The 9,880-nt window shown below is 41.8% G+C and overlaps 1 long non-coding RNA gene across 1 annotated transcript; it reads left to right on the top strand.

Annotated features, from left to right (window-relative positions):
- Positions 1-4,635: 4,635 nt before the first annotated feature.
- On the top strand, positions 4,636-7,147 carry LOC111953967 (uncharacterized). Its single transcript, XR_002875932.2, has 3 exons — positions 4,636-4,824; positions 5,236-6,318; positions 6,444-7,147. It is a non-coding gene; the product is annotated as an uncharacterized lncRNA (long non-coding RNA).
- Positions 7,148-9,880: the final 2,733 nt, after the last annotated feature.

The raw sequence follows: 9,880 nt of genomic DNA, 5'->3' as shown, positions 1-9,880 counted from the left end.
AGCATCCTGACTGGTTGCATCACTGCCTGGTATGGTAACTGCTCAGCCTCCGACCGAAAGGCACTACAGAGGGTAATGCGTATGGCCCAGTACATCACTGGGGCCAAGCTTCCTGCCATCCAGGACCTTRATACCAGGCAGTGTCAGAGGAAGGCCATAAAAATTGCCAAAGACTCCAGCCACCCTAGTCATAGACTGTTCTCTGTGCTACTGCATGGCAAGCAGCACCGGAGCGCCAAGTCTAGGTCCAAYAGGCTTCTWAACAGCTTCTACCRCCAAGCCATAAGACTCCTGAACAGCTAATCCAATGGCTACCCAGACTATTTGCGTTGCCCCCACCAGTCTTTTACACCGCTGCTACTTTCTGTTGTTATCATCTACAGTATGCATAGTCACTTTAACTCTACCTACATGTACATATTACCTCAATTACCTCGACTAACCGGTACCCCCTGTATATAGCCTCGCTGCTGTTATTTTACTGATGCTCGTTAATTAAAAAATAAAACATAACATTTATTTTTCTAAAAACTGCATTCTTGGTTAAGGGCTTGTAAGTAAGCATTTCACTGTAAGCATTTCACCTGTTGTATTCGGCACATGTGACAAATAAAATGTTATTTTATTTGATTAGTTGACAACTCAACCAAATGTAAGTAGACGTTGTAAATAGACATTGAACTGACATCTGTGCCCAGTGGGATATCAAATTGGAGAAAATGTAGCGATATGTAACATATTATAAGCCTTTACAAGATGTTATAAAGGTTCATACATGCTTATAACAAGTAATAAAGCATTAACCTGTCAGCTGTAAATTAAGTGTTATTCTCCAGCTGAGGGCCATCCTCTCTCTCCCTCTGCCTCACTGTCTCTCACTCCCTCTCACTCTCTCKCTCTTTCTCTCTCTCTCTCTCCCTCTCTCTGGCAGTGGTCCCACAATCCTCTTTCCATATGCTCACCCATCAGTGTTCCTCGAGAGGTATCCTCCCATGTGGCTATGTTTAAAAGGTGCATCCGCTGAGGTCCCCATGCACTGGGCTACTATTCCATCAGTCTTTTTGGAATCACATATTTTGTCATGAAGCGCTGTATCAATGTGTTACTGTTATGGTTATGCAAGCGGTGCTGTGTCCACACAACCGTTCTGGCTTAGTCTTTCTTTTCCAGGAGTGGGGCTTTAAGCCAGACCCTCCCTCTATAGCGTTGCAGAACTAGCTTTTAGTGAAGTTTAGATACTCTGAAGAACCCAGCTTAGAGGAAGAATGACCACACTTTAGATTTACTTTAGAGTAAGTTTCCATTGATGGTCAGTTGCCATCCATAGGCCTATCCCTCCACCACTCTACTCACATGACACTTACTGCCATACAGTCGTATATTCATGTAAACACCACATTAACACTCCACAAATCTTCAATTACTGTCTCATTATAACACACTGCATACAATGGCCTGAACAGTAACTTAATTTATTTAGCAGGCAGATTCAGTAGTTTAGCAGAGTCAGTGGTAACTTGATGATCAGGCTGTGCTCCACATGGTAACAGCCTGGAGAGTTAGTTAGCCCTGCACGGTTGTGTCGCTCTGTCTCTGTCATTTTTCTAATGTACCCATTACCCATTAGGTAGTGTTCCATTGACTAACACATGGACCTTGGCTCTGTTTCTAGTTAGATTAGTATGCATACAGTATGTACTGTACTGTCTTCTATGTGCGAGGGCCTTTGTTGCCTTTTATGATTCCAATTAGCCAGTAGCCTACATTGGTTGGGGAACTACAGTACCTGTTGAAAGTTTGAACACACCTACTCATTCAAGGGTTTTTATTTTTTACTATTTTCTACATTGTACAAAAATAATGAAGACATCAAAACGATTAAATGACACATATGGAATCATGTAGTAACCAACAAAGTGTTAAACAAATCAAAATATATTTTATATTTGAGATTCTTCAAAGTAGCCACCCTTTGCCTTGATGACAGCTTTGCACACTCTTGGCATTCTCTCAACCAGCTTCACCTGGAATGATTTTTCCAACAGTCTTGAGGAAGTTCCCGCATATGCTGAGCASTTGTTGGCTGCTTTTCCTTCACTCTGTGGTTCAACTCATCTCAAACCATCTCAATTGGGTTGAGGTCGGGTGATTGTGGAGACCAGGTCATCTGATGCAGCACTCCATCACTCTCCTTCTTGGGCAAATAGCCATTACACAGCCTGGAGGTGTGTTGGGTCATTGTCCTGTTGATAACAAATGATAGTCCCACTAAGTGCAAACCAGATGGGATGTCGTATCACTGCAGAATGCTGTTTTGGTCACTACATGATTCCATATGTGTTATTTCATACTTGTGATGTCTTCACTATTATTCTACAATGTAGAGAATAGTAAAAAAACAGGTTACTTAACAGGTAAATAGGATGCTTTATGGTTATATACTGTACACAGCTAACAGGTAAATAGGATGCTTTATGGTTATATACCGTATAGTGTAGCACAGCTAACAGGTAAATAGGATACTTTATACTGTATAGTGTATACAGCTTATTGCAACATGTATTATCAACTAGTTTCATTTTTATCTCTCTCCCCCTCTCTCTAGTCCTCTCTCCCTGACCTCAGGTCAGTTACCCCAAAGCCCAAAGGTTTTCACAGCTATTACTATGAACAGTATCAGTTCAGCAGCTTCAGTTCCTCCAAGGTTCCTTCAATATTGAACATTTTCCCTGGCCAACCAACCTGACTCAAACTGTTTGCTTTAAGAAAGCTGATATTTTTGTTTTCTTTCTTCTTAAAAGTGTTCATTAATGAGGCTCTTGCTGCTAACCTCCTTGACTAGGAAGAGATGGAATGAGAGTGATGCATCAAACTGCCATTCCACAGATGGTCCTCATCGTGTTGTGTTTTTTATTATCTCAGGTGTGGCTCCCACCTCCCCAGGCCAGTTCATTAGCAGTAAAAAACAATCGCATGCAGACCCACATGGTCGGTCACACACACTGAGACACACTCATGCACGTACGCACAGACACACACAGACGTAAGCATGCATGCTCGCACACACACACCCACACAAAGGGGGACTTAGTCTGAGTAGGGGCTGGAGGATAAGGCTTGATATCCCCCGCCTCTTTGAACCAACAACGGCCGTTTGACAACCCTCTCCACGTTCTCAAAAACAACAGAACCGATTCCCTCAGGCTATAGCAGGTTAAAGCTTGCGAGGTACAACGTAATCACACGATGGAAAACAAGACCACCGTGCCACATACTGTGTTCTATATTACACGCCATATAGAATGATTACGTCCTTCTGCGAGCCTGAAAACCAACAGTTAAATCATAAGCTTTGACAACAGGCACCCACTCCTGTAGACCTAAAGCGGTACAAGGTGAAGTGAAACTGTCGTCCCTAAGCTATGATAGAACATTGAGGGGTTAGTCTCCAGAAGGGAATCAGTCTGTGATGTGGACAAATCAGCCTTTAGAGGTTTCCCATCCAGTGAGGGGAATGGAGGAGCTGGTACACTGGGGACGGTAGATAAATACAGTTGAAGTCGGAAGTTTACATACACCTTAGCCGAATACATTTAAACTCAGTTTTTCACAATTCCTGACATTAAACAATTCCTGACATCCACAGGTACACCTCCAATTGACTCAAATTATGTTAATTAGCCTATCAGAAGCTTCTAAAGCCATGACATAATTTTCTGGAATTTTCCAAGCTGTTTAAAGGCACAGTCAACTTAGTTGATTTAAACTTCTGACCCACTGGAATTGTGAAGCAGTGAATTATAAGTGAAATAATCTGTCTGTAAACAATTGTTGGAAAAATTACTTGTCATGCACAAAGTAGATGTCCTAATCGACTTGCCAAAACTATAGTTTGTTAACAAGAAATGTGTGGAGTGGTTGAAAAACTAGTTTTAATGACTCCAACCTAAGTGTATGTAAACTTCTGACTACGACTGTATATAGAAAGTCAAACCTATAGACTGTCTGCTCTGAGGGAACTATAGAGTTATTAACAGTGTAAAGTCTAGGGGGAATTCGTGTCACTCTGAACTTATCCATCTGTGATTTTGAGATTCAAAATGACTGTGGGTAGGAAGGGAAATGTGAGATTTGACTGCATACCAGAAATTAAATGAAATTGTAACGCTATACTCCAGTTTGGATGTAGGCCTATTCAACCTGTTTAAATGTAGGACATACTGTACGCACACACACACAGATGGTTCCCTGCTTTTTAAACCTCTTAAGGATCGGACCCATTTTTTATATTTTCGCCTAAAATGAAATACCCAAATCTAACCTGAAGCAAAGATATGCATATGCTTGATACCAGAGATGTAAACTCGAGTCTGAGACTCGGACTCGAGTCGCACTTAAGTCGCAAAGAAAATGACTTGCGACTTGGCTTAGACTTGTGATCAATTGACTTAAGACTTGACTTGGAGTCTAGATGAGAGACTCGTGAACAATGCAAGTCAGTACTGAGAAGTTTTAGTTGTGCATTCTGTCAGATAACATGGAACAGGTGGCGTTGTAACACAGAGAAAGTAGTTTAATACATAGGTCTAAAAAGCGTTCTAGAACGTCTGCGTCATTTGTACGTCACTGTAGTACTACAGCTAAACAATCGTAATCAGCAACAATGTCATCAGGTGGTGAGGCTTTCGTTATTACATTTGGTTACAAGAACCTGCAGTATAATGCCAGTGGGGAAAAAAAMAAATGCTGTTTGCAAAACTTGTGGAATTAACATTAAAGATGCTGGCGCAACTACATCCGACATTTGAAAACTCACTACGAAAGGTCAGTTAGGCTAGCTAGCTAACAACATTACAATGTGGTTAGACTAATAATAGCCTGTTTAGCAGATTCCAGATAGCTAAAAGATGACACACAAGAAAGCTAACTGGAAATGTATTGCTGTCGAATATTTCTTGAAACGTTAATTAAGAGGTGGGTTGTCAGATGGCTAGGCCTGCTTGTTAGCAGAGATTATTACGTTACATCTCGGCTATATGCATATCARTCTGAGATTMAATATACTTTCTGTTGTAACCAGGTCCTAGGAAGTAACTTAGTATAAAACGAGAGTTCAAAGCATGCAACTTCTTGGACATTTCTGCTGAAAATCCCATAGACCATATATATTTGTTTGTGTCCTTGTACTTCCATCTCAAGTCAGCAGCAACTATCCATGATGTTGTTGATCTGCAGGTACACTGAATTCTGCAAAGCGAAGGTTACCAGCACAGGGACAGAAGGACAGAGCAGCATCGACTCATTCTTGACCACCACAGGTGTCCATGTGTACAGCCAGGGCCACCCCAGACAGAAGGCCATTACAGAGGCTATATTGCAAGACCTGATCATTTCCTGCAACCTGTCTATGTCCTTAGTGGACAACCCTCACTTTAGGCATTTCATGTCAGTGGTAGATGATAAATATAGACCAGAGAGAAGACCCTAGAGAAGACAGAATCAGTGTCTGTCACTAGATATATGGACTGACAGGGCCATGAGGCGCATCATGGGAGTAACGGCCCATTACATGGCCACAGAGCAGGGGGAAAAAACTCCCAGTTGGAGTCAGTTCTGTTGAGCTGTGATAGATTCACAGGGTCACACACTGGGGAAAGAATCTGTGATACATTTAGAGACGGACTAAAGGAAACAAAAATCATAAACAGTGTGATGGCTAAGGTAACTAAACGTTGCAGCTTACTACATACTACCTGTGGCTCTGAAAGAAGCATTTGAAGCAGAGTTCCGAGACAGTCATAGTATCCCTGCTGCTGTGTCTACCAGATGGAATTCCATCCTCTGGCTTGTTAAAGCAGTCACCAATCTGAATAAACAGAGCCTCAATACTCTACTTGAGCCCCAAGGAAACAAGGAGCTCTGCTTATCACCAAGGGAATGGAGCCAGCTATTGMAGCTAGTGGACATTTTGGACCRTTTTGTCCAGGCCACCGKCCTTACTCAGGGGGAGAAAGTGGTGACTCTCAGTGCCGCCCTTCCTTGTGTACTGTCACTCGACTATCGTCTGCAAAGTATACTGAGCKCAAGTCGTCACCTAGTCAGTCTAGTAAAAGCACTGCAGCAGTCACTCAAACGCCGATTCCCGGGGATGTTTGTGAATGTCAGAATGGAGTACTCGGATGAACAGGCYACACAACTTCCATTTGGTGACAATGTATACATAATGGCTGCACTGCTGGACCCATCTTTCTGCCTGTTTTGATCATGATGTCCTCATACCTCATGAAGATAAAGCTGATTTGAAGGAGAGTCTGATTGGTAGGTACAATGCATTGCAACATGCAATGTCTTCTATGTCACTTACATTAAAATAATGTTTTTTCATGTATAATGTATTCTGTTATATTCTTGATCATATACATAATTGTATGAATTCTTTTCAGACCTTGTTCTGGCTGAGGCACGGAACGTCACCGTTACGGAGAGCAGTTTACGGAGATAAACAAGAACAACCACCTGCCAAAACCTCCAGACTGTTCTCTGGCTACCGAAACAAGATTAGCAAGAAGGAGACAAAGTTATCTTTCAGAGCAGATATTATTCGCTACATTAAAGTATCTTCTGATGAAAATTAAGTTGATTGCTTGGATTTTTGGAGAATCTATGCAAAAGACTTTCCAATGCTCAAGCAGGTAGCAATGACAGTGTTGGCTGTGCCTGCCACCTGTGCCCCAGTGGAGAGAATGTTTTGTCATGGAGGTCTCATCATGCGCCCTCATCGTGCCAGGCTCAGTGCAAGGACGCTGACAAACTTGATCTTTCTGAAATGCAACCTGTCTGCAACATAAATGTTCTCTGTCTTAAGGCACAGGATGTAATTTGCTAATTGTTACAGGAAATTGTATTTCTGTTAAGTGTCCGGGTCAGTAAATATATTTTAGGAATAAAGGTCATTACGTTTGATATATAGGACACTTTAGTGCAGTTAATGAACAGTTGTCAATCATTTTTGGCTTACATTCATGCTTGTCATTTATCTTCCCTCACCTACAGATGTTCTGTTTGTGTGACAGAATGAAGTGAAATATAGACAATGTCTGCCACAAAATACCATGCACTTTAAAATGTTATACTAGCTTTTTTTCATATCCGGTACAATTACTTTTATTAATGTAAACTGTCTACATTTTAAGAGGAAATTATTTTGATTTAAATAGAGCCTGATGTGCTTTCTTTCATACAAGTATGGACTAATGAACAAGGGAGTCGCTTCAAATAATTTACAAGGTTTATAGACCTAACCCACAGCAGGCAGAAAGCCATTGCCAAAAGGGACTTGAGACTTGACAAAGACTTGGCCCTAATAGACTTGACTTGGACTCTACCTCAAAGACTTGTGAACATCGCTGCTTGATACCATTTGAAAGGAAACACTTTGAAGGTTGTGGAAATGTGAAATGAATGTAGGAAAATATAACACATTAGATCTGGTAAAAGATCATTTGCAAGAGAAAGGCAATAATATAATATTGTAGTTTAAGCTAAATTTAGATTTTGGCCACTAGATGGCAGCAATGTGTGTGCAAAGTTTCAGATTGATCCAGTGAAGCATTGCAATACTGGACAATATTTTGTATCAAGTCTGCCCAAATGTGCCGAATTGGTCAATTGATACATTTTCAAGTACATAACTATAGAGAACATACACAAATGATATGGTAATACAACATGTAAGTTTACACACTCCCAGGAATGTCATACATGATTGATCATTAGCTTATACACTAACTTTCACACATCTAGATGGCCGGGCGGGGTTGGTGTGGAGCTAGCAGGGCTTCAAACTGTAGAAACCAGTTCCTACATTTGAATATAAAAATGGATTTTATCAAATTAATCTATGCTACAATTTATCTCTGGGACCCTCAGAATGACAAAGAGCAAGATTACTGAATGTAAGTACATTATTTACCTTCAGAGGTGAATGTATCAAACCAGTTGCCGTGATAAAAGTTTTTTATTGTTGTGCACTCTCCTCAAACAAAAGCATGGTATTTTTTCACTGTAAAAGCTACTGTAAATTGGACAGTGCAGTTAGATTAACAAGACTTAAAGCTTTCTGCCAATATAACACATGTTTGTGTCCTGGAAAGTATGCTGTTACTTACAATGTATGATATAATTTCCCAACATAACTATAAATAATGATGTATCGCCATGATAATAATGTATAGGCATTATCACTATTGTCCCCTGTGTGTGGCTGTGTATTGGAACAACTGACAGCTGTGGGTGGGATGGCTCCCTGCACAGATGATTCATAGATCCCCTGGTGAAGGGAGACTACTGACATGTAACTGGCACCACACCTGGCAGCTAGTGGGGTGGACGCTGCCTCAACCTCAGCTGGGGCTGAGACTGGCCCCCAGCCTCAGCCCGGGCTTCAGCCTCTGCCTCAACCCCCTCAGGCCCAGCCTCTGCCTCAACCCACAGCTGCAGCTTCAGCCCTACCCTATCCTCCCAGCCTCATCCCCGACCCTATGCCTCATCCCCAGCCTCAGGTGGCGTATCCGCCCATCCCGTCTTCAGCCGAGGAGAGCACAGCTGCAGCCCAACAGGCTGTTGATACCGCTGAGTAGTCCCGGCCGACAGCCATGTGAAGTAAGCAAGGCTCTGGGCCAGTAGAAGACAAAAAGGAAAAAGGCAGTAGTTCAGACTCAGGGTGTGTCCAAAATGGCACTCTATCCCCTCTACAGGCTCTGGTCGAGAGTAGTGCACTATATAGGGAATAGAGTGCCATTTGGGATGCATACTGACTCAGAGCTATGGAATGACTGACCTACAAACCTGTCTGTCTTCTCTCCACAAAGAAATATCCACCACAAATTATTTTKATCTGTTTATTAGTTATTATAGCACTGGTAATAATCAGCATATTAATGACACAACATTAGGTGCATTATGTCATGGGTGCAAGAATAGCATAACGGCTTGAATGAGTAGCTGCAATAATCTTTGGTTGTATAGTATTGGAGAATGAATGGTGTTTATTATTGCTGAGCTGTGTGGTTGGTGGGTCAGATCATGGCAGCAGATGTCTCTCCTGAGGGAGAGCATAGCATGTGTTTAGTGGTTGAGAGTCTGGGTCTGGCTCAGACCTGGGTTCAAGAAGTATTTGGTTTCTGTCAAATGCTTTGAGCGTTTTGATCGAGCCTGTCTGGAGTGCCAGATAGGCGAGGTTCACACGTTTGGAACTACCCCAATTGGTTCAATTGCGTCACCCCAGCTCAATCAAGTGTAGCTTAAACGTTGAAAGAAAACAAATACTATTTGAATCTAGGTCGTCTAGCTCATAGAGCAGTCATAGAACACTGCCTGTTGTGTGGAAACTTTAACATTGTCTGACAAAAGAAGGGAGGGGAACGAGAAACACATTGAAGGATTTTTAGAGACGCTGTGTGTGCAGGAAATCTAATTAGAGTCGTTGAACACCGTGAATGCGTTAGATTAAATAAGGAGTAGTGCTAATTAAAATGTGATAGAAATAGTTTCCCATCCAGTCAGTTTTATTCAACAAATAAACTCAAAATTAGGTGTACATTGTGTTACATAAAAAAAAGCATTTCACTCTTGTAGATTTCTTCTTTAGTTAGTTAATTATATTTACCCACCAACCTGGTTAGAAGTAGTTTTAACTATAGTTATGTGGAATGGCTGTTGTTGAACATACTGAGGTACATGCCAGCTCCGAGACTAAGTAGGTCCCGTGTGGCTCAGTTGGTAGAGCATGGCGCTTGCAACGCCAGGGTTGTGGGTTCATTCCCCACGGGGGGACCAGGATGAATATGTATGAACTTTACAATTTGTAAGTCGCTCTGGA

This window comes from Salvelinus sp. IW2-2015, linkage group LG27 (assembly GCF_002910315.2).
Source record: "Salvelinus sp. IW2-2015 linkage group LG27, ASM291031v2, whole genome shotgun sequence".
Taxonomy (NCBI): Eukaryota; Metazoa; Chordata; class Actinopteri; order Salmoniformes; family Salmonidae; genus Salvelinus; species Salvelinus sp. IW2-2015.
This window is presented reverse-complemented; position numbering and strand designations above follow the sequence as displayed.